General features: G+C 40.6%; 1 protein-coding gene across 4 annotated transcripts in view; it reads left to right on the top strand.

Annotated features, from left to right (window-relative positions):
- The window catches only part of WASF3 (WASP family member 3), a 142,467-nt gene that overhangs the window by 16,285 nt on the left and 101,788 nt on the right, over positions 1-24,394 (top strand). For 2 of the 4 annotated variants that reach the window (XM_073340456.1, XM_073340466.1), the window contains exon 2: positions 7,318-7,386. The exons of the other annotated variants lie outside the window; for them this stretch is intronic. The gene's annotated coding sequence lies outside the window, so the exon portion shown is untranslated. The remainder of the gene's footprint in view (positions 1-7,317; positions 7,387-24,394) is intronic. 4 annotated transcript variants of the gene reach the window in all.

The following is a 24,394-nucleotide window of genomic DNA, read 5'->3' on the forward strand; positions in this document are numbered from 1 at the left end:
TGGAACTCCTTGCCTGAGGAGGTTGTGAAGGCTAGGACTATAACACGGTTTAAAAGAGAATTGGATAAATTTATGAAAGTTAAGTCCATAAATAGCTATTAGCCAGGATGGGTAAGGAATGGTGTCGCTATCCTGTTTGTCAGAGGGTGGAGATGGATGGTAGGAGAGAGATCACTAGATCATTACCTGTTAGGTTCACTCCCTCTGGGGCACCTGGCATTGGCCACTGTTGATAGACAGGATACTGGGCTGGATGGATCTTTGGTCTGATCCAGTATGGCCATTCTTATATTCTTTGTTCCCAGATGCATACATTTACATTTGGCTGCATTAAAACACATATTTTTTGCTTGCACCCAGTTTACCAGTCTAGCTCGCTCTGAATCAGTGACTTGTTCTCTTCATTGTTCACCATTCCCCCAATTTTTGTGTTTGCAGACTTTCAGTGATTTATGTTTTCTTCCAAGTCTTCAGTAAGATGCATAGGGCCAAGAACTGACCTCTGTAGGACCCAGTTAGAAACACCTCTGCTTGATAATGATTTCCCATTTATGGTAACATTTTGAGATGTTTCAGTTAGCTAGTTTTTAAACCATTTAATGTGTGCCATGTTAATTTTGTATTCTAGTTTTTTAATCAAAATCTCATGAAGTACCAAGTGAAACGCCTTGCAGAGGTCTAAGTATATTATGGCAACACTTACTTTTGCCAACCAAACTTGTAATATCCTTAAAAAAAAAAATCAGTTTAGTTTGACAGGGTCTATTTTCCATAAACCCATGTTGATTTGCATTAATAACAGTATCCTTCTTTAATTTTTTTATTGAGTCCCATATCAGCTGTTTCATTATCTTGTCTGAGATCAATGACAGGTCTATAATTACCTGAGTCATTCTGCTTACTCGTTATTAAAAATTGGCACAACATTAGCTTTCTTCCAGGCTTGTGGAATGTCCCCAGTGCTCCATGACTTATTGAAAAAATCAACATTAATGGTTCAGCAAGCTCCTCATCCAGCTTTTTAAAAACTCTCTTGAATGTAAGTTATCTGATCTGCTGATTTAAAAAATGTCTAACTTTAGTAGCTTCTGTTTAACTTCTACTCCTGAGGGAATTCTGTGCCAAAAAATTAACCCCCGCCCACCTCAAATCTGCAAACAATATTTTAAAATTCTACATATTTTACTTGTTGATAAATGTGGAGGCTCCAGCATTGCAGTGGGGAGCACAGGCCACTGGCCACATGGAGGTGGAGAGATCACCCTGGAGCCTTCATCTCCCCCCTGGAACACGGACCCTGACACAGCACAAGGGTTGGATTTGCCCAGAAACACCTGGGGCCCTGCCCCTCCGCACCAGGTGCACCAAGATAGTAAGCAAGAGGGATAGTCTTACTTGCATGCCCAGCTATGGCTCCCAATCTAGGTGTGGGGCAAGCAGGCTCAGCCCGGCAGGATCCAAGTGTGGAGGAGCTTAGGGTGGGGGGGATCCAGGTGTGGGGTGAGTGGGTTCTGTATGGGGCAGTCTGGGTGCAGGTAGCTCTGTGGGGTTTCTGTGTGCAGGGCGGGTGAGGCAGGTCGGGGAGTATCTGGGTATGGGGGGGTCTGGATGCATAGTGGTTGGGCAGATGGAGGAGCAGCTCTCCGTACAGTGACACCTCCCCCTGCGGCTGAGGAAAAATGGGGGCAGGAAGCTGGGAGGGATTGGAGCTTCCTGCAGCTGGGAGGTTTCTGGGGGTGGGAATGGGTCTGATTTGGCCTCAGCAACTTCTTGCAGTCCCATCCTCCCCAAGCCGGGACTAGGAGCTGAACCTAGCACAGGGTAGAAATCATTGGCAGGGGCATCCCCAGCCCCCCTGCATTGATTTACCCCTCCGCCGGCTGCTCAGGCGCCTGAAATGACATGTCTGTGGTACTGGGGAGGGGTGCGTGAATGCTCTTGTGGCTTCCCTGTCATTTTCTACAGGGAAGCAAAGAAATATGTAAGGGTTCTGTATGGGGCAGTCTGGGTGCAGGTAGCTGCAAAGCAAAGAAATATGCACACATGCATAGAATTCCCCCAGGAGTGATCTTCCAGAGATACTGGAAAGAGTGTGATCACCATATGATGAGACTATATCTTCTGTTTTTGTTCCCCCAAATACAGAACAGAAATATTTATTGACTATTTCTGCATCATTATTGGTAATTCTGCCATTTCCCACTAGTAATGGACCAATACCATTGTCAGGATTCTTTTTGTTCCTAATATATGAAAAAAACCTCCTTATTGTCTTTAAGTCTGCTGGCTGTAGAGCTCTCCTTGTGTCCTTTGGCTTCCCTTTTTTTATTTTCTACAATTATTAACTTCTGATTTATGTTCATTATTTGCAAATTCCTTTTTCTCTCATGTGGGGTGTGTGTGTGTAGTGTAGTGTGTATGTATGTATACGTATGGTTTTTAGAGCTGCCTTCACTTCCCCTCTAAACCAAGTTGGTTTTTTTAATCAGCACAGCCTTCTTCCTTGATTGTGGCTTTTCGGGCATCTAGTAAGGTGTTCGTAAATCATTGCCAATTATCATTCAAATTTTTCTGATTAATTTCTTCCTTGCAGCTGATTTAGATTATAATTGTTTTCAGCTTAGTGAAATTGGCCCTATTAAAATACCAAGTATATATATTACTGACTTTCTCCTTCTTCCACATTATAAATGTGATCAAGTCATGGTCACTTGTATTTAAACTAGCATTAACTTTTAGATCTGTAATCGGTTCTTCCTTTGTCTGTTAGGACAAGCTGTAATATAGAATTCCTCTGTGTTGGCTGCCACAGTTATTGAGTTTGGCAATTGTCATCTATAATGTTTGGAAATTCCAAGGATGTTTTAGCACTGGCAGCATGAGACATCCAGCATATGTCAGTCAAATTGAAGTCCCCCGTGATCATACATTTTCCCCTCTTACACATTGTAGACAGGTGTGTGAGGAAGCAGTCATCCTGTTCTACTCCATCATTCCACATATGTGGAGTAAAACTTGGGCCAGCATAAACAGGCTGCTAAACTAAGTTCAGGAGCGTCCATCCAGTAGAGATATGCCAACTAACCGCACAAAACCAACTATCATATTTAGCAGCCTAATTGACAGTTCTGTCAGAGAATCCAATATTGCTCTTGCTTGTTTGTTTTTATTGGGATTACTACCCTACCTTGCTGAAAACAGGTGATGGTGAATTAAAAAACACCACCACCACCACCGTAAGATGTTTATGTTGCTTTTGGCAGCTGAAAAGCACTGATATAATCCCTTCTCCCTGTGTCCTACAACTTAAAATGAAGCTGTTAATTTCTCTTTTTGCTATCTCTCTCCTCTTCACTTGGGTGGTGTTTTCCCCGCCCCTATTTTAGTTCCTCATACCTCAGTCTTTCTCCTTCTTTCCTTAGTTTTTCTGAACTCTTCTTTACTTCACTTGTCAACCTACTTCTTTCTCCCCAATGTTGTGCAAAAAACGATCATGACACCCTTCTGTTTTATGTGGTTTCCTCTAGACTTTTTGACACTGTGGGGGGTTTTTTGGTCTGCTGGACACGCTTACTGGAGAGCAATGCAAGGTACATTCCTCCCCAATTGATCCCAAAAGAGGCTCAGGGTGAATCTTAAAAATGAGGGAAAGGGGTGTAAAACATGGGATAATATGCCAAATTCAACTACCCTCTTCCTCATTACTCTGAGTTTAGTAAGCTGCCTGCTGTCATATTTCATAAAACCATAGAATGTTATTTTTGCCAAGAACCTCATAAAGAGCGTTCTTCCTTCTTAACAGTTGTTGTTTTGAAAACAAGCATATGTCTGGCATCACCATGTATTTGTAAAAGGGGAAAAAGTGATCTATTTTCAAAACATCTAGCATAATTGTGTTTTCTGCAGAATCAAGTGTTAAATGTTTTGGAAGTTTAAGCTTAATGATGTCATCATAGCCGGTTGTCAAGGTTGAAATGACGAGCACGGTTACCTGTTACCGTTGTAAATGGGTCATCTGTATCTGGCAAGAGTTGTCTTCCATGGAGTTTTTGTGTCTGCCTGTCCAGAGGACAATCAGACTGTAGTAATTTTTAAAGTTAAATTTAAATTTTGAGTCAAGCTTTACTTGTCTGTGTGATTATGGGAATTGTGATGTTGCACTGAAAACGTTTTTTTCTTTTTGAAGTACACTATAAATTTAGGGCTTGTCCGCACTGTCCCACAGTTCAGACTATAGTGGTATGAATAGTAGTGTGCACTAAAGTGCTTCATTGTAACTCCCCCATGTGGCTGTTGAGGGCATAAACTAAAAGGTTCCTACTTTGTTACATAGTCCTGTTTGAAGAGGCTCACCCAGTAGAGTTACAGCTCGGCACTTTGGTATGCACCACTATTCACGCACCCTGTAATCTGAACTGTGTGGTAGTGTGAATATAGTCTTGGGGTCTGATTTCCCTCTCCCTCCCCACTCAGAGATTTTGAGTATCCACGAATCCTATTACTTTAATTGAAGCTGTGGTTGCTTAACACCTCTGAAATTTAGACCTGTACTGAGTTTTATTGATTAATATTTAGAAATAATACACTAATGGAACCAATATTGACAGTAAGTGTATGCCTGAAGGATAATGACACTTAGAAATGAACAGCTTGGGTTTATAATGTTAATCAGTTATTATTTTTCTTGTCTAATTGCTAAATCAATAGATGAATAGAGTGTTAGTAAAGCACTGGGTAATGACTCAAAAATCCAAGGAAATGAACTAAATTTGCATTGAATATGAATATTGTCACATGGATTGAAAATTGATTGATCAACTTGGGTGATGTCCTAATAAAGATGAGCTGAGCACTAATCTAGCGATCATGATGTGATTATATTTTTCTTTCAAACAGAATACAGTCCGAAACAGTAATTTATATATATACTTGGTCCTGTAAAAAGACAATGTAAATCAAGTCTTCAAATCTAGGTTGGATTAATTTCTTAAACCACAGTTACTGTGATCAGTGCATGAATTACTTAGTGTAGTTCTAAGCTTGTGTTTTGCAGAAGGTCAGACTAGATGGTCATAATGGTCCCTTCAGGCCTTAAAAAAAGTTAAATCTATGAATCTTCTGTACACCACTTCTCCATTCTGTGCTATGGAGGGGAATTTGTGATCAACAGACAATGAAAACTATCACTGAAAGCTTAACATACAAGAGCTGCATGGCAATATTAAATGGAAAGGTCATGTCTGCTAGAAAGTAGCAAAGTTCTGCTGAAGCATGGATTTTTGAGTCTAGCAGGGCTTCCTTCACATGCTAACATTTTTACAAAATCAAATTTGCTGTGACTGACATACACGTAAAGGCTCAACTCAGTCTATATGAGTGGTGTACAGAGTAGCTTTGGTTTTTCAAATGAGAAAAATGCCATGGCATTTATTGCAGGGTTTTAGGAACCATCAATTACTATCTCAAAATATGATTTGAAACTTGTTTTCCAGATGCCAGGCTATTCTGAATCACAGGTTAAATGTGATGAATGTCCATCTATGTTGCAGTACTTCAGCTGCAACAGCACATTCTTATAAAAATGCCTCCATAAATCCCTGCTGTAGAAATCCAAATAATCTGGACATTATAAAGTTAAAATGACATAATTTAATATCGTGTGTCCCTGTTGTCAGGGTACACAAATATTTTTCACATTTACATGGATTGTATTCTAATACAGTTCTAGCCCTAAAAGTCCTTTAAAATTGATATTTTGGGCTTCCATATTTTTCTCAGTTTTTTCTGTTTCAGATGTGCTCACGTGACAATTTTATTTTATTTATTTATTTTTTTTTTACTGCAAGACCTGCAGTCTCCTCCTGGGCTCTGAGGGTATTTCTGCACTGGAATAAAAGACTTGCAACTTGGCTGCAGCTGGGATGGATCAACTGGCTTGGGCTTCAGAGCTAAAAATTGCTATGTAGACATTGAAGCTTCGGCTGGAGCCCAGGCTTTGGGACCCTCCTTCCTTGCTGGGTCCCAGAGCTCAGGCTCCAGCCTGAGCCCAAATGTCTACACAACAGTTTTACAGCCCCACAGCCCGAACCCTACATGCTGGAGTCAGCTGACCTGGGTCAACTGCAGGTGTTTAATTATCATGTAGTAGACCTACTCTGAGAGTCAAGCTAGATAGGTTCTTTCCTATGCTTCATCACTGGTAACAAAGTGTCTCTATTTCAAATCCCTAAATACTTGTGTAACCCCATTGCCCAGAGCAAATAGCGAGCTTTTACAGGTGAGAGCTTTTATTTAATGAAAGCAAACCTCCCCCCGCAAAAAAACCCAACCAAAAACCCACTATTTCCTCTTTTTGCAAAGAAAACATTCCAAATGTGAACTGAGTGTAACCGATGAATTCCTGTCTGTGTTAGCATGTATGTAGCTTCAGAGCCTCAGCAGTTACTTGGAGCTTTCCTATAGAACAGCAGGGTGAAAACTAACCAGTGTATGTCCGTGTTTATTCATGCTCTTCAAAAGCATATGGATAGTACTGAACCTGAAAAAGATGGTCTACTTTACTTTGTGGCTGGTTGGCTAAACTATAAACAGCAGAGGCAGGCACTTGGAAAAGGATTTGAAAATGGAGGCTGAGTGGGATAGCTAACAGATAACTTTGCAGCAGTCAGAAAGCTGAGGGAGGGGCAGAATAATGGAGACATAGCTCCATAATAATGGAGACATAGCTCTATCACCGCAGCCAGAAGGTTGGGCGAGGGGCATAATAGCACATGTACAGTTGCAGAACCAGGAGATTCTGGTTGAGGTGTGGTGGGAACCAAGATCTGGAAAAACTTAATTGTAACATACTTGTTAAGGAAGTTGGGTTTTTTTCTTCTCTCATGAAACAATAGACTTGATCAGCAGACTAAACTTTTTTTAAAAAATGGATCTCCTACGTAGTAATTGCCTGGGAAATTAATTTGTAAAATGCTACATTTAGAAGTACTTAGTTGCCATAGGATATATATTTTGAGCACTTAAAAATACTGGTAATATAATGAAACAGGCTGAAGTAGCAAAAACAAAATGATGAAAACTTTGTAGGGGAGGTGCTCCTTCCAAAATGGGACAGGCTGGGCTGGAGGTAAGACCATGATGAAGCCTTGTTTGATATTTGTGCTTTGCCCTTTATATTTTGTCTGAATTTCACATGTCCCCAGTCAGCCATGGGCATATGTTGAATGTAAATTTCAGATGCCAGCTTGTCCCAACTGGGGGGTAGGATCATACTGCCAATTAGTGTTTTAATTTAAAATGTTTTCCACTTAAAATCAGGACTGCTGAATCTTTCTAAGGGACACAGAACACTGGCTAATAAAACAGGCTTGTCCTGGTGAGAACAGGGTAAGTAACGATATTATTTACTAGCATTTTTGTCCTGAGTTAGTAAATACTGCATGGAAACTGATATGTGACAGAGTGTGTGCTTCTCAGGATGATCAGTGTCCTAGAAATAGGGAATAAGCAACCCAAATGAACTTTTCCGCAATGCTGAATATATACAGTATTTAAATAATGGATGTAAATAAAATATATTAATACAAAATATATTTTATTCACTTTCAAAACAAATCTCATAACCAAAACTAAAGAATAAAAACCTGGTAGTAATGCAACGTCAGGGTTGAGGAATCAATCAGAAGTGAGGAAATTCAGAATTAAGGTTGAAAGTTTGACCTTAAATTTTCCCTTATGCTGCAAGCTATAGTGTTTATATCATATATTAGCAGTTATCAAACAGGGTGAAAAATTTGCAGATGACAGTTTTTAGGGTAATCAAATTTAGAGAGGATTGTGAGGAATTTAAGAAACTAATGCCCCTCTGCCATGTACATTGGCCAAACCGGACAGTCTCTACGCAAAAGAATAAATGGACACAAATCAGACGTCGAGAACTATAACATTCAAAAACCAGTTGGAGAACACTTCAACCTCTCTGGACACTCAATAACAGACTTAAAAGTGGCAATTCTTCAACATAAAAACTTCAAAAACAGACTCCAACGAGAAACTGCAAAACTGGAATTAATTCGCAAACTGGACACTATCAAATTAGGCCTGAATAAAGACTGGGAGTGGATGGGTCACTACAAGAACAAAAACTAATTTTCTCCCTACTGTTACTCACACCTTCTTGTCAACTGTTTGAAATGGGCCACCCTGATTACCACTACAAAAGTGATTTTTTTCCTCCTGTTGATAGCCCACTTTAATTGAATTGTCTCGTTAGAACTGCTAAGGCAACTCCCATCTTTTCATGTACTATGTGTATATATATCTTCATACTGTATCTTCCACTCCATACATCTGATGAAGTGGGTTTTAGCCCACAAAAGCTTATGTCCAAATAAATTTTAGTCTCTAAGGTGCCACAAGTACTCCTCATTGTTTCAGGTAATAAAACTAAGTGATTGGGCAGCAGACTACAGTGAATTAATTTGATCTATGAAGTACAAGATAATGCATGTTACAATGAATGATCTGAGCTACTTATACGCACTGGGTTCCAAATTAACTTTGACACCAAAGTCTTTCCCATGAGTGGGTAACGTGGATAGCAGAAAAACCTTTGCTGAATTCACATTATTTATACAGAAATATTTTGTATCACCAATGAAAGAAAATATTGAAAATTATATTAGTGTGACATCTGCAAGCCTGAAGAGTATGCCTACTTGCCATGTTGAAAAATACCTGTGGTGCAAGTTGCTTTCTGTCCTCCAAGATGGTCTGTGTAACTTATTGAAATAAAACAGTTGTGTACTGTATTAAATTGCAACAATTTTCTAACACTGTTCTTATACCATCCCTATTTAGGCTTAGTGCTTCAACTACATCTTTACACATTAGATATTCATGGTTCTTACAAACAGCTTACCTAAGGGTTGTGATTCTATACAAACTTAAAAAACCCAAAACAAACTAATATATCTGATTAGTACTTGCACATGTTAAAGTAAAACTGTTCAGATAACTACTTTTGGAGAGAGTAGTTAACCTCACCTGTGTTAACACCATACACTGTTATAACAAAGTTTGAAAGTAAAATTTAGTTTTCTCTAATTGCCCTAGAATCATAGAATCATAGAATATCAGGGTTGGAAGGGACCCCAGAAGGTCATCTAGTCCAACCCCCTGCTCAAAGCAGGACCAATTCCCAGTTAAATCATCCCAGCCAGGGCTTTGTCAAGCCTGACCTTAAAAACCTCTAAGGAAGGAGATTCTACCACCTCCCTAGGTAACGCATTCCAGTGTTTCACCACCCTCTTAGTGAAAAAGTTTTTCCTAATATCCAATCTAAACCTCCCCCACTGCAACTTGAGACCATTACTCCTCGTTCTGTCATCTGCTACCATTGAGAACAGTCTAGAGCCATCCTCTTTGGAACCCCCTTTCAGGTAGTTGAAAGCAGCTATCAAATCCCCCCTCATTCTTCTCTTCTGCAGGCTAAACAATCCCAGCTCCCTCAGCCTCTCCTCATAACTCATGTGTTCCAGTCCCCTAATCATTCGCTGGACTCTCTCCAATTTATCCACATCCTTCTTGAAGTGTGGGGCCCAAAACTGGACACAGTACTCCAGATGAGGCCTCACCAATGTCGAATAGAGGGGAACGATCACGTCCCTCGATCTGCTCGCTATGCCCCTACTTATACATCCCAAAATGCCATTGGCCTTCTTGGCAACAAGGGCACACTGCTGACTCATATCCAGCTTCTCGTCCACTGTCACCCCTAGGTCCTTTTCCGCAGAACTGCTGCCTAGCCATTCGGTCCCTAGTCTGTAGCTGTGCATTGGGTTCTTCCATCCTAAGTGCAGAACCCTGCACTTATCCTTATTGAACCTCATCAGATTCCTTTTGGCCCAATCCTCCAATTGGTCTAGGTCCTTCTGTATCCTATCCCTGCCCTCCAGCGTATCTACCACTCCTCCCAGTTTAGTATCATCCGCAAATTTGCTGAGAGTGCAATCCACACCATCCTCCAGATCATTTATGAAGATATTGAATAAAACCGGCCCCAGGACCGACCCTTGGGGCACTCCACTTGATACCGGCTGCCAACTAGACATGGAGCCATTGATCACTACCCGTTGAGCCCGACAATCTAGCCAGCTTTCTACCCACCTTATAGTGCATTCATCCAGCCCATACTTTCTTAACTTGTTGACAAGAATACTGTGGGAGACCGTGTCAAAAGCTTTGCTAAAGTCAAGAAACAATACATCCACTGCTTTCCCTTCATCCACAGAACCAGTAATCTCATCATAAAAGGCGATTAGATTAGTCAGGCATGACCTTCCCTTGGTGAATCCATGTTGGCTGTTCCTGATCACTTTCCTCTCATGCAAGTGCTTCAGGATTGATTCTTTGAGGACCTGCTCCATGATTTTTCCAGGGACTGAGGTGAGGCTGACTGGCCTGAAGTTCCCAGGATCCTCCTTCTTCCCTTTTTTAAAGATTGGCACTACATTAGCCTTTTTTCAGTCATCCGGGACTTCCCCGGTTCGCCACGAGTTTTCAAAGATAATGGCCAATGGCTGTGCAATCACAGCCGCCAATTCCTTCAGCACTCTCGGATGCAACTCGTCTGGCCCCATGGACTTGTGCACGTCCAGCTTTTCTAAATAGTCCCTAACCACCTCTATCTCCACAGAGGGCTGGCCATCTCTTCCCCATTTTGTGATGCCCAGCGCAGCAGTCTGGGAGCTGACCTTGTTAGTGAAAACAGAGGCAAAAAAAGCATTGAGTACATTAGCTTTTTCCACATCCTCTGTCACTAGGTTGCCTCCCTCATTCAGTAAGGGGCCCACACATTCCTTGGTTTTCTTCTTGTTGCCAACATACCTGAAGAAACCCTTCTTGTTACTCTTGACATCTCTCGCTAGCTGCAGCTCCAGGTGCGATTTGGCCCTCCTGATATCATTCCTACATGCCCGAGCAATATTTTTATACTCTTCCCTGGTCATATGTCCAACCTTCCACTTCTTGTAAGCTTCTTTTTTATGTTTAAGATCCGCTAGGATTTCACCATTAAGCCAAGCTGGTCGCCTGCCATATTTACTATTCTTTCGACTTATCGGGATGGTTTGTCCCTGTAACCTCAACAGGGATTCCTTGAAATACAGCCAGCTCTCCTGGACTCCTTTCCCCTTCAAGTTAGTCCCCCAGGGGATCCTGGCCATCCGTTCCCTGAGGGAGTTGAAGTCTGCTTTCCTGAAGTCCAGGGTCCGTATCCTGCTGGTTACCTTTCTTCCCTGATGATTTACTTTTACTGCTTATTTACTTTTGCATTTGATTCTGCTGGTTAATGAAACAGGATTTACTGTTTTCGATTAGAAATCAGTTAGTTCTGACAATGTGTGTAGCTCTTTTACAGTACACAAACAGACCTTGCCCTGAAGAGCTTATGGTCTAATAGGCAGACCCATGGAAGGTGGGACATACTGGGGAATCAAAGGTCAGGATGTGACATAGTTTGTGTTTCCATTTAAATGATGATTCAGTTCTTGTGGGCCTCATGGACTAAGTGGATTTTTAAGAGAGAATGAGATGTTGATGACTTGACTAATTGGGATAGTGAAGGTGTTCAGTGCATAGGAGCCAATGGGGAAAATTACATGCAGATGGGAGTGGGAACAGAAAACAAACAAGTGTTGGGACTGAAGTTATTGTTTGAGCAGCAGAGGCAAGGAATAGAGGGTGGGGGGTTGGGGTGGGCTGGAAGGGCAGCTGGTGGGGAGCCGGGAGCCCGTGGGGCAGCCAGGACTGTGGCGGGGAGCTGCGAATGGAGCGGAGAGCCTGGGCTCTCAGCTCCCCATACTCCTCCTCTTAGGTCGGTGGAGTTGCTGCTCGTGAGGACACGTAACATTGACCAATGGAGGGTAGTGTGGACATGAGCCACTGCAATAATTACTGTGGTGGCTGTAAGTTGACCTCATATAGGTTGACTTAAACTTTTAGTGTAGACATACCCTCAGAAGTCTGAAATTGTATAGGTGCAGGGAGGTAAAAATGCAGGTTAGCACTACAGATCTAAAATGTTTGTCCTCCTTTCTTTAAATGATAACACATCTAGTGTCTTATTCAATCCAGGATGCTGTGTCATGCATTCCATAGGCATCTGGAAATAATTTTTTAAAAAAGGAAATCTAAATTCTTTCTCACTATTATTGTGATGAAGATCAGCAACTCAGATACTTTTAATCCTCAATCTGTGTAAGATGTTGTCTTGCTTTAAATCCTTTATGTTCCTTTCTGAAGGAATCCTCTCTTGGACAGACAGCTTGTTCTTTGAATCACATACATACCATAGCGCCCATTTCTGTTGAGCCTTGTTTTTGTTTCAAAACATTTATTTATGCCCAGCGCTCACATGGTACGATGTGCTATACCAGGGTGGGAAAACTTTTTGGTCCTAAGGCCAAAACGGGTACAGAAATTGTATGGAGGGCCGGGTAGGGAAGGCTGAGGGAGGCTATACCTCCCCAAACAGTGAGGCGTGGCCTGGGCCCCACCCCCTATCCAGCCCCCTGGAACCTGCACCCTCATCCAGTCCCCCCCCCCCCCCGACTGCCCCCCAGGACTCCCACATCCTATTCAAACACCCCTGCTCTATGCCCCTGACCACCTCCCTGGGCCCCCCCCATCCAACCCTCCCTGCTCTCCCCACCCCACGTTACCTGTGGGGTGGGGGAAAGGGGGGCTCAGTCCTTTCCCTGTGTGTTTCCCCTGCTCGTTTGGCTGCTCTTCCTGGCAGTCGGGCAGGGCTTGCTCCCTGTCTGGGCTTGGCTGCTGGAGGTGGAGGGGGGCCCTAGCTTGCTCTGCCCCATCACCGGCAGCAGGGCCCAGGCCCATTGATCACCCCCCTGCTCCCCGACTGCACCGCCCTGGAGCACCAGGTCTGGCGGCACTATGGCCGTGCTGCGCGGCTGGATCTGCAGTCACACTGCCCAGGTGCTGGGAGAACTGTGACTGCGAGGGAGGAAGGGAAGCAGAAGGGCAGGGGCTAGGCTCTGCCTCACTCACCACAGTGCCCGGGAGTTGGGCTGGCTTCTCCGCAAGCATGTCCTGACCCCATTCCCTGGCAGGAGCTCGGGGGCCAGAGGGAAGAGTCCTGCAGGCCAGATGTGGCCTGCTGGCTGTAGTTTGCCCCCTTTGTGCTATATGCACTCATCTTTTAAAACCTCATTTCTTGTTCAGATTGTCTTTAGCACTTTTTGTAGTGTATTCAGTCTAGATGAGCCCGGGGGGGCAATCGGATGGCAAAGAAGTTACAATGCACTTGATAACAAATGAAAAATTGCTTGTGTCAAGACTCCATTGTTACAATTTTGGAGGTGTGGTGGGGTTCCTGTCACAGATTTGCTGGGGAAATAAGGAATTCATTCAGAAAGGAAAAGCTGAGATCACACTCTGCCAATATACAGAATGCACTCACTTGTGAATAGTGAATTCAGATATGTCCTGTAGCCTGCATCTGTGAAATATTATTAATCACAAACATATGTCCTAAATACAGAGCAGAGGAGAGGGAGGGAGAAGAGAAATGCTTAAGTATATCTTCTTGCTTGTTTGGAGACTTTATTTAACCTTTAATTCTTAATAAGTTAATTCTGCAATGTTTAAAAAAAATGCCAAGAGATCTAAAAGTCAGATATTTGATATTCAGCAGTTCTGTTACTTTAAATAAGTAAATCCATTTATTCATGTCTGAATACCAGTGACATCAATTAGAATTTTTGAAAGCCTTCACGATCCATCACTAATTTCAGGCACTCGGCAGCTGACCTTCCAGGGGAAATGCCACACACAATCCATCCGTCTTGCTGGTCGTCCGCTACTACGATAACCTTCCATTATTCCTTCCATAATAACTTTCTCAAGGTTATTTCCATCTCTGTGCCTAATGTGACTAAAATGCAAGTTGATTTCTGACATCAGGGTCTGATACTCTCCAATAATATTTCTAACACAGGCATTTCTTTTTTTCCATCCAGGAGATACACAAGAGTCCTTTGCAGCACCACATTTCAAATGCTTCAGTTTTCTTCTTGTCAGCAGCATTAACTTCCCATGATTCACATCCATAAATCTCCATGGTTAAAAAAGGCTTTTAACCAGCGTCATCTTTGTACATTTTGAGATGCCACTGATTTTCCACATTTCCTTAAAAGAGGCCATAGCTGAGTGAGCAATCCTTAGTCATCTTCCAATTTCATTGGAACATCCTGCTTGAATTTATATGTTGCCAAATAATTATATTCAGATACTGGTGAGACACTTTCTTGGCGAGCCCAGAATTATGGGTCACCTTATTACACCTATGCCTTAGCAAGAGATTTGCTGATGCTAACCAGGGTGACAGTTCCCTATGACCCCAGTCTGTTAGTCACCTCTGACAAACTTCTGAGGGGTCTGCCAGCCCTTACTTTTGCCTTGCAGGTAATACTTGGTGCACTCCCGTTCCTAAGCCCTTCCCAGAGCATCCATCCTCTGTCACTGGATGCTCTCAGAAATTACCAGCTCAGAATCTCCAAAGAGCCAGTATACACAAGCTTGTTTCTGCAATCAACTAAGAATTCACACCTTAATATTACAGTACTGAGATCTGCTTATGATAAAACTCTGTTGTTAAACTTATTTTAAGTGGTACTGAGTAAGGATAGTGGAAACAGAATTCAGTCAAATCAGGATCTAGATCCAGATTCTTGCATAACACCCATATATACATCTTGCAATGCTTAGAATCAGTATGATACATGCTTTTATTTGATACGCTACTCAGCATTCTTTATTGATAAATAAATTCTTCTAAATAATATATGTGTGATTTGCTGTAGTCAGTTTGTCAGACTTGATAGGAGTTGCTGTTTTATGACAGCAAACCCTTTGCCAATTGGGATCGAAGGGCTTTTTTAGGGTCACAGCTGCCTCTACAGCTTCTCTGTTAATCGTGACATCTCCTTGTATCTTGTTTTTTGTTCGTCGTATCAGCGTACGTGAATTGTGTTTTTATCACGTTCAGGAATAGTCCATATTCCTCACTAATTGACTCCAATATTTATTGCATTGCATCAGTCATAGCAAAGAGTGTCATGCCATCAGCATATCTCAGGTTGGTTACCACTACAGATTTTTCACATAAGATCAGTGCCATGATCTCCAATTGCTTTTAACAGTTACCTACACCTGCTTCTTTCCAAGGCTTCGTGTTCATTATAGCATCCACCACTTCCTCTTGCAGGATTGATGGCCTGGGTCTGTAATTTCTTTTATTGTCCTGTATTATGAGCGACTCTGGTGAAGCATACAGATTTGCACAGTATCGTCTCCATCTACATTTAATATCACCCTCAGTGAGGACTCTGGCTTGATTGTCTTTTATTATGATCATGGCAGGAAAAACCTTTAGGTAAGAAGCCTGACTTCTTCTGACTGAATGTATTATTATTCTTTGTAATTCTCAAGTTACATACATCTTACCTTTAAATATTTTTTCATCTGCCTTTGTGTCTGTCCTGCTCAATTCCTCGTATTCTCTCCTGTGTTTTTTGTCTTTCATTCTGTCACTTTTCCACCAGCTCAAACACCTTCTCAGTTAACCATGGTGCAATTTGACACTGACTTTTTGTACTGTGTGCTTTGGTAGTTTCAAGCATAATAGTTTTTGTGTTGTTCCAAATTTAATTGCGATTGTTCTCCTCTTCCACCTGTACCAATGCTTCATACCCATCCTGGTCAAAAGTTATATAACGTTAATTGATTCTGGACAAGTCCAAAGGCAGTGGACCTGTAAAACTTCGTAAACTTTTCAGTTTTTAATTTTATGTTTGAGGCTGACAGCTGATGGTCCGACCCACAGTCTGTACTCAGGAAAGTCTTCATCCATTGGGCGCTAGAGTTCCAAAATCAGAGGTTTCTGTCTAAGTACATTGACTTTGTTTTGACACCAAGATAAAATAACATTTAATGCTGTATAATATGATCTTGCAGAAAAGTTAAAATACTATCCTATTGGACTTCTATTAAAAAAAAAAAAAAGGAAATAGGAAATTTAACGGGGAACTAATCCTTGCAGATCTATATTTGTTCATAGCAGAATATAGGCCTCTGGTGGCACTAAGTGAGCCTACCTCGGATCAACATTACCACATACTCTTCTTTTAAAAAATAATTTTTAAAAGTCAGCAAATTGCCCACCTTCATTCTTAACATCTCTTGTTTACCCCTTTCTTTTATCCTGAGTGTTTTTTATTTAATATGTATAATTAGTTTTAAATTAATTTACACATTTTCCCAATAACAGTCCAGGGATGCATGTGTATGGTTTTAATAAAATAGTTTTTAAAAATGAAAGTTAAAGAAAATATTTCCTTAACTCTCACATCTCCCCTGGAGAAATAACTGCGCACCCACACACCTGCAGGCAATGGCCAGAACATTTAAAAATAGACTTTGCGCCATGTCTTAAAAGATCAGAAAACTTGGGCTTTCTCATAGCAGTTAAGAAAGCGAATTTCCGTGTGATGTGCTTTCTGCAGAGAAAACCTGACCACGCTGTTATAACCATGTATTTAAATTAGCTTTAGCATCCCTGCTAATATAGTCTCTTTTCATGGTATTCATATTCATAGATTTATAGAGTTTAATGCCAGAACGCACCATTAGATCATCTACTCTGACCTCTCTTATATCACAGGCCATTAAATTTCATCCAGTTGTCCCTGTATTGAGCCCAGTAACTTGTGTTAGACTGAAGTACACTTTCCAGAAAGACATCTGGTCTCAATCTGATGACATTAAGAAATGGGGAATCCACCACTTACTTCCCTTGGTAGCTTATTCCCGTGGTTAATCTTCCTTTACTGTTAATAACGTGTGCCTTATTTCTAATTTGAATTTGTCTGGCTTAAGCTTCCAGCTGTTGGTGGTTGTTATATCTTTATCTGCTAGATTTAAGAGCCCTCTAGTACCCGCTTTTTCTCCCTGTGAAGATACTGTAATATGCTGTAATCAAATTTCTTCAGTCTTCTTTTTGATAGAATCAATCTGTTTAGCTTAAGTATCTCACTGTAAAACATTTTCTTCAGCCTTCAGTCTTTTTTTGTGGCTCTTTCCTATATTTCCTCCAATTTTCAATATCCTTTTTAAAATGTGGACACCAGTATGCAGTATTCCACTGTCGATCTCACCAGTGCCGTATACCACCTCCCTACACCTGCTCACTAGTCCCCTATTTATACCTACAAGGATTGCAGCCCTTTTTGCTTTGGGATCTTATTTTGAGTTTTGTCCACTGATATCCCTGAATCCTTTTCAAAATCACTGTTTACCACAATACAGTCCCTGTTCTATAGGGATAGTTTCTGCATTCCTTATTCCTCGATTCGTAACTTTGCATTTGGTTGCACTAAAACTCATTTTGTGTTAATGGGCTCAAATTACTAACCAATCAAGAATGCTCTGTTTGAATGCCCTGTCCTCATTATTTACCACTCTGCCAATATTTGTCATCCACAAATTTTATCACTAATGATTTTATATTTACTTCTAAATCATTGATAAAAATGACTAGTGACTGCTTCCTCACTGGGTTTCTATGGAACCCCACTAAAAACATTACCACTTGATGATGATTCCCAGTTGACAATTACATTTTGTCAGTTAGCTAGTTCTTAAGCTATTGAACGTGTGCTTAAACAGACAGCTTTCCCAGAAGCGCACACAGGAACCGAAAGACAAAATAACACCACACATTTTTCACATGTGGGGATCCCCACACATGGATCTGTTCAACATCAGTAAATGAGAAACGGCCAGGGTTTTGCTCACAAGCAAGACTAGGAGCATGATCCCTGGGGGACGCTTTTCTCATCCAATGGAACACTCCTCTCCTATACACATTCCCACTAATACCCCTAATTTTCAGAGTAATACACAAAATATGAACCAATGGCCAAAATAATACTCATAGTACCAACATGGCCCAGACAGACATGGTTCCCTAACCTGATGTGCATGGCGATCTGTACACCGTTCACTCTCCCTCACCTATGGAATATTCTCTCTCAGGACCCGGAGAAACTTCACCTGGAGGTGTGGCTCCGTCATGTCTCCATCGTGACTGACTAACCTGCTCAGAACAAGTAAAACAAGTGTTAATAAACAGCAGGAAACACAATACGCATACTGCTTACCTCCAAAAATGGAAAAAATTCTTCCTGCAGTGCCAGAACAAAGAAATATCTGCAAGCCAGGCACCACTTCCACTAATCCTGCAATGTTTATTATCCCTAAAGAACTGAGGGCTTGCTACGAGCACAGTTAGTTAATCTCGCTGCCGTCAGGACCTTCCATCAGCAGGTAGACAGGACTTTGGTATTCGCTCACCTGATAATGAAGTGATTTCTCACAGGCATACAGAACATATACCCAGACATCTGAGAACCTATGCCAGCATGGGACTTAAATCTGGTGCTCAGAAGTCTAACTAGAGCCCCATTTGAACCCTTAGCCACATGCACGTTACTTTGCTTCCTATGAAAGTGACATTCTTGGTCGCCATTACATCCGCACAAAGAGTTAGGAAGATAGGGGCTCCCATGGCTCACCCCCCAATACATATTATTCTTCAAGGATAATGTGACACATAGAACACATCCTAAGTTTGTGCCCAAAATATCGTCCTCATTCCACCTCAACCAACCAATTCAGTTACCTACATTTAATCCAAAACTACACACTAATGCTCAAGATGCAGTCCTGCACACATTGGATGTGCTCCACGCCTGAGCATTTTATCTGGACAGAACAAAGCCCCTCCAAAAATCACCTTGACTTTTTGTGTCAACAGAATGATCAAAGGGCTCTGCCATATCTACCCAAAGATTATCTAAATGGCTATCCAGCTGTATCCATATGTACTATTCACTACACAACACTGAAGCCCCTCCGGCCATCAGAACACACTCGACGAGAGCTTTTTCTACCTCCATAGCATTCCTACACAATGTGCCCATTCTAGACATCTGTAGGGTGGCTACCTGGGCCTCTGAACACACATTCATGAACCACTACGTAATTACTCTCTGGTCAAACTCAGACACAAGACTAGGCCTCGCTGTACTAGACTCAGCAACAACGAACTCCACTCTGAAGCCCCTTCCATCCTCATGAGAGCACTGCCCCGCATTCACCTGAAGTGGAGCACCCACAGGGACAGCACTCGGAAGAAGAGAAGGTTACTCACCTTGTGCAGTAACTGAAGTTCTTTGAGATGTGTCCCCTGTGGATGCACCGGCACCTGAAGTGGAGCACCCACAGGGGGACACATCTTGAAGAACTTCAGTTACTGCACAAGGTGAGTAACCTTCTCACCTTTATCAACCAAATTTGTGATCTCAAAGAATGAAATCAGTTTTGTTTGACAAGTCCTGTTTTTCAAAAAATCATGATAACTGGTGTTCATTATATCCAGTTCTTTAACAATTAACAATTAAATCATGGATCAGCTTTTCCATTTATTTTGTGTGCAACTGATGTCTGGAAAACTGACCTATAGTTACCTGGGTCATGTTGCTTGCCCTTTGTGGATATTGGCATTAGCACACTTCCATTCATCTGGATTTTTCCTGGTATTCTAAGATTTATTAAAATTAACATCAGCAGGCCAGAGATCTCCTCAGCCAGCTCTTTTAGGATTCTTGGGTGCATGCTACTTGAGTCTGTCGATTTCAAAATTGTTCATCCCTAGTAGATGTTGTTTAACCTCCTCAGTTGCTAATGGATGGGAAAGTACTTCATTCTCATGTGGTACCAGTACATCATCCTGCTTATTTCCAAATACAGAACAGAAATATTTATTGTAAACTTCTGCCTTTTCTGTATCATTAAATATTTTACCACCTCAATGGGCCTATACTACTGCTATGATTTCTATTGTTCTAATATACTCAAACTCATTGTCCTTAGCCCTTCCAACCATGGATTTTTTTCCTGATGCCTTTAGCTTCTCTTATCAATTTTCTACACTTCATAACTTCTAATTTTTCTTAATTGCTATCTATTTTCCATTTGTTATATTGCTTTTTCATTTTTTAATTGCTGCCTTCTAGGGCTGTCGATTAATCAGTTAACTCGCAATTAAAAAAAATTAATCACAATTAAAAAAAAATTAATCATGATTAATCGCACTGTTAAACAATAGAATACCAATTGAAATTTATTAAATATTTTGGAAGTTTTTCTACATTTTCAAATATGTTTATTTCTGTTACAATACAGAATACAAAGTGTACAGTGCTCACTTAATATTTGTGATTACAAATATTTGCACTGCAAAAATGACAAAAGAAATAGTATTTTTCAATTCACTTCAGACAAGTACTGTAATGCAATCTCTTTATCGTGTAAGTGTAACAAATATAATTTTTTTGTTATATAATTGCACTCAAAAATAAAACAGTCAAACTTTAGAGCCTACAAGTCCACTCAGTCCTACTTCTTCAGCCAATCGCTAAGACAAAGAAGTTTAATAACATTTATGGGAGATACTGCTGCCTAGTTCTTATTTACAATGTCACCTGAAAGTGAGAACAGGCATTTGCATGCAACTTTTGTAGCCGTTGTTGCAAGGTTAACTAAATTTGTGACTGAACTCCTTGGAGGAGAATTGTATGTCTCCTGTTCTGTTTTACCCACATTCTGCCATATATTTCATGTTATAGCAGTCTCGGATGATCCAGTGCATGTTTGTTTTAAGAACACTTTCACAGCAGATTTGACAAAACGCAAAGAAAGTATCAATGTGAGATTTCTAAAAATAGCTATAGCACTTGACCCAAGGTTTAAGGATCTGAAGTGCCATCCAAAATCTCAGAGGGATGAGGTGTGGAGCACGCTTTCAGAAGTCTTAAAAGAGCAACAGTCGGGTGTGGAAACCAAAGAACTCGAACCACCAAAAAAGAAAATCAACCGTCTGAGTCAGATGCCACCAGCAGATGATGAAAATGAACATGCGTTGGTCCGCTCTGCTTTGGATTGTTATCAAGCAGAACCCGTCATCAGCATAAATGCATGTTCTCTGGAATGGTGCTTGAAGCATAAAGGGACATATGAATCTTTATTGCATCTGGTGTATAAATATCTTGCGACACTAGCTAGAACAGTGCCATGCGAATGCCTGTTCTCACTTTCAGGTGACATAAACAAGAAATGGGGGAGCATTATCTCCTGCAAATTGTAACCAAACTTGTTTGTCTGAGTGATTTGCTGAAGTAGGACTGAGTGGACTTGTAGACTCTAAAGTTTTACATTGTTTTATTTTTGAATGCAGTTTTTTTGTACATAATTCTACATTTGTAAGTTGAACTTTCATGATAAAGAGATTGCACTACAGTACTTGTATTAGGTGAATTGAAAAATACTTTTTTCTTTTTTACAGTGCAAATCTTTGTAATCAAAAATAAATATAAAGTGGAGCACTGTACACTTTGTATGCTGTGTTGTAATTGAAATCTATATTTGAAAATATAGAAAACATCCAAAAATATTTAAATAAATGGTATTCTATTAGTGTTTAACAGCGCGATTAATCACGATTAATTTTTTTAATCGCTTGACAGCCCTACTGCCTTCACTTCATCACTGTACCAGCATGTGGAGGGAGAAACTGTTTCTCAAATAGCTAGGAACCTAGTTATATATTATTTGTGTTACTGTAGTGCCCAAGGCCCTGTTGTGCTAGGTGCTGTACAATCTGTGTCCTCAGGGGCTTAAAGTCTAAGTATAATCCAACAGATGGAGATAGACAAGCGGGAATATGAGTAAAAAATTAGACAATTTTGCTCAGCATAATAGGCAGTAGTCTTTGGACACTAGTAGCTTAACTGATGACGTGTTCTGCAGGCGTTCTGTCAAAAGAGTTTTGAGGAGGAATTTGAAGGTGAATAATGAGAGAGCTTTGAGGATGTTTATGGGGAGCACCATGAGAGAAAGCATGTAAGTATTTGAAAATTGTAACAAGTGGGCAGTGGAGGTTGTCATAAAGATAAACAGCTAGAAATACAGTTGAATGGATTCTTTTAACCCTTTCTGTGAGATGGTGAGCTCACTGAGACTGTTGATTTAGTCTTCAAGATGTCCTTTATCTAGTGTATCTTTCTCTTCTTCCTTGCATTATGCAACATACTGTATCTTTCTAAGCTTCACTATATAACTTTGTTTCTACTCCTGTCTTATTGATGGAACTCAGTAGTAAATGATTGCCTAGCTTGAAGAATTTGCATGCAATCTAACCGAATCTGTGTGAATAATTAGCAGATAGGAGTATGATAAAAAGGTAATTTGTAGGGACTGAAAAGAGTACTGACAAATGACTGGGAAAGCTAGTTTAACTTCAAACTTCTAGATCTACCATGCAGAGTTAAAATATTGAATAAACTAGTAAGAATTGCTGTAAATATATATTTTTTTGCTATATTTGCACTTTTTTTAATGGGAATATATTTTTACAGCAATCAAAATAAGTCCTTATGAATTGTTTTGAGTTTGGGTAAGCTAGTGCAAAAATATCATTTGGAGGCAGCAGTGTATAATGGTTAGAGCAAGTAATTGGGAGCCAGGATACCAGGATTCCATTTTCAAATTGTTGTGTGACTGTATGGGCGAGGCACTTAACATTTCTCTACATCAATTTTTCTATCTGAATAAAATGGATGATATTCACTTCTGACTTCTTGTAAAAGCACTTTAATTGGTTGGAGGCAATGGAAATCTGAAATAAATATACATAACAAAAATACTGTAAATGTGAATCTCATGTAAGGCTTCTGATTTTTTTTATGGAGAACAGGAAAGAGGAAATTCAATAAGGGTGGTGACGGCTAAAGACAGGTCACTGTCTGGGATATTGCTATGGTTATTTAGTAATTTGTGTGTGGAATAACTTTCATCCTATAAGGTACCTAGTAAGGATGGTTGACTGTCTTGTATATGTGTTGAAGGTTTTGCTTTAATAAATTTTTGTTTTTTCAAACATTGGATTTTTTTTCAAACACTGGTATTCTTGCAAGGAGCAGAGTATTTTCTGGCATCTCATCTAATTTCATAATTTAATGTCTAGTAGACTTCAATCATGGATCCGTAAGATATGGAAAATAGCAGAACCTTTTAAAATATGCCTCTACTGTCAATCTCTTATGGGCAAACAAACTCCCAGGAGAGATTAACTTCATGGAAATCACTTGTTCTAGAAGTTTTTACTGCACTTATGTCACTTTCCGTATTATAAATAACGTTAAGATTTTTGTTATGGTTATTTTTAGTAAAAGTTAGACAGGTCACAGCAAATAAACACACATTTGTGGAAACCTGTGACCTGTCTGAGTTTTACTAAAAATAATGGTGGTGGTGGGGGGGCTGAGGGAATGACTGAAGTCTGAGCCCAGTGGGGGATGAGAGCCAGAGCCCCCATAGGAGGGTGGGGAAGGGCCTCCAGGACCCACAGCAGCTCAGAGTATCGAGGTACTTGCTGCCTGAGGCTGTTTGAGACTGAAGCTGAAAATGTCACAGAGATCTCTGAAAGTCACAGAAACCATGACTTCTGTGACCTCCGCAACAAAATCTTATCCTTAATTATAAATGAAACCTTCATGGTGGGTTTAATGGGAAAACTGCAATGCTTCATTCATACACAGATAAATGCTACTGATTATTTTTTGTTAGTGGGTTTATTTTGTGTTGAGTAGTTTTAGATCTATCTTAGGGAAGATCTCAATATAACTTTTTAAGTAAGATAAACCTGGCACACTGGGGTGTGTTTTTTTTTTTTTTTTTTTTAAACCATGACGTGCATTTGCAATGGCTCTCCCACTAAGATTGAGCCCTTTTAAGAAGGGGAGTGCACCTGACCCTTACTGAAACAACTAGAGGTGGAAACCAAGATTTTAATAATGCACTGCTTCCTTAACCACAGTAACTACAATTGAGATGAGACATTACACTGTTTATAATACTTCAACATTTTGAGGGATTGTCTACACAGGGGTTTAATATACATCTTTTCAAGTTCATTCACTTTGAAAATGCTTGTTTACATGACACAGTTCACTGTAGTGCTCTGACTCTGTATTTATTGCAAACTCTGGAGTCCTCTTTCAAAGGGAACTAACTTTTGCTGTGAAGTGAATTAATCCTGTCTCTGTGTGTGTGCACAATGCTTCTGTGAACTGCTTTCGCAGTCGCCCAGTGGCTATCCCATACTACTTTGCTGGTGACCATTACTGACTTGTCTGTTTTACCTGTGTGCCCTCCCATGCTCTCAGGCCAAGTTTACCTGTTGTGCCCACCCCTG

Source organism: Lepidochelys kempii, chromosome 1 (assembly GCF_965140265.1).
Source record: "Lepidochelys kempii isolate rLepKem1 chromosome 1, rLepKem1.hap2, whole genome shotgun sequence".
NCBI classification, from domain to species: domain Eukaryota; kingdom Metazoa; phylum Chordata; order Testudines; family Cheloniidae; genus Lepidochelys; species Lepidochelys kempii.